This window comes from Emydura macquarii, unplaced genomic scaffold (genome assembly GCF_026122565.2).
Source record: "Emydura macquarii macquarii isolate MOO-44397 ecotype Brisbane River unplaced genomic scaffold, CSIRO-AGI_Emac_v2 contig_3477, whole genome shotgun sequence".
Taxonomy (NCBI): Eukaryota; Metazoa; Chordata; order Testudines; family Chelidae; genus Emydura; species Emydura macquarii.
The window spans coordinates 5183098-5184781 of NW_027133614.1; the positions used below are offsets into that span (position 1 = coordinate 5183098).

At 43.7% G+C, this 1684-nt stretch overlaps 1 pseudogene; it reads left to right on the plus strand.

Moving 5' to 3' along the window:
* The first annotated feature begins 699 nt into the window (after nt 1–699).
* LOC137144703 (iron-sulfur cluster assembly enzyme ISCU pseudogene) lies at nt 700–1218 on the plus strand (annotated as a pseudogene).
* The last annotated feature ends 466 nt before the right edge of the window (nt 1219–1684 follow it).

Sequence of the window (1684 nt, forward strand, 5' to 3'; positions counted from 1 at the left end):
TGTGCTTGTGCCAGGGTGCAAGAGGAATCGATTCACTGGGAGATGCTATATCACACATTTCATTGAATTTTTCATACTAAATAAGAAACCTGCAGAGTGGGGCTCAATTACCTGAGGTATTACAATATGGAACATTAGGGAAGGGAAAATGAAGAAAGAAAGGTCTGCTCTCCCTGGCTGTGCTTGTAACTGATGTCCTGTTGGATTTAACTGTACAGGGCCTGATCCAAAGCCAACTGAAGTCAGCTGGAGTCTTTATATTGACTTCAGTAGGCTTTGGATAGACTCATTGAATAATCATGGCTTAAGCTCAATGGCTTGGCGCTTAGGTTTGGCTTAGATAAGGACAAATCAGTTGGAGTGTTTATTTGAAGATTATTTGTGCCTCTTATGTTTGTAAACTTTGGCCACCTGTAAACTCATTACCAGTAAATGCTATAGGACAGGGAGCAAGGGTAAGACTCTGATCCTGCCCCTGTATGCCAAGTAAAAGGGCCAGAGCAGTGTAAAGGGGCTCTGATAACCCTGAATCCAGATGGAGGAAGATCTCCCTGGCAGTCACTGTAGAAGACAGCAATACAGCTGCCCCCCAAGGACTTCCCTCAAAGTCCTGGTATAGGGGGCATGTTGGGGGCTGAATGAAGTAAAGGCGGGGGAAGGGTGCTGCAACACTGAGTATGTCGGCTCCTCTGACACAAGATGGAAGCGCTGCAGGTAACGGGTGGGCAGAGCTGCTACTCTGCTGAGACTCAGACTGGGGGCATTGGCCCTGATGCTTGCATCACAATGTATCATTAGGAATTAGTGGATCACTAGGACAATCAGAAACATGAGCTCCCTGGAGAAGAATGATAAGGATATTGGCACTGAATTAGTTGGTGTTCCTGCTTGTGGAGATGTGATGAAACTATAGGTTGAAGTGGACAAAAAATGCGGGTAGGAGGGGGCAGGGAATGTTGATGCAAGATTCAAAACACTTGACTATGGATAGTCAATTGCCTCAAGATCACTGGCCACGGAGTGGATTAAAGAAAAAACAAAAGCAGTTGATGAAGACTTGATGATCAGAAATTCTGGTATTGCTAAAGAACTCTGCCTTCCGCCAGTTAAACTACTCTGCTCTATGCTGGCTGTGCAATCAAGGCTGCCTTGGCAGATTGTAAGATGAAACAGGATCCTAAGAAAGAAGAGCCAGAAAAGAAGGCAGTCAAAGCCTAGAATTAATATGTGAGACTATAAAGCTTGCTCTCTCATTCAACTTAAATTTCCAGTGCAATGACTTTCGTTGTTAGAAATAACCAAACAGGTTGTCCCTGGGGCAGACTGGGGAGACGGAACCCTTTATTGCCTGCTCGTTCCACCTCGATGCCGTGAGTGAGCAACGAGGGGGTTACTTTACAATTCTTTTATCAATAACAGTATGTAAATGTATACATATTTAGCAACTCCCCATAGACCCTTATTTGGTTACATTGATCCCTATAAAATAAATATTAACAGCTACATAATGAATACAATTATACCTCCCCTTCCCCCCCGTTGGTTGTTTACAGGATTACCATACAGAGGTCAGGCACATCACCTTAAAACCTATACATTTTACACTAACATTCTTTGAAGTAAAGGTATGAAGTAAAGGGAGAAGGAAGATAATGCTTTCTTCCCACCAAAAGCCCTTGCACAG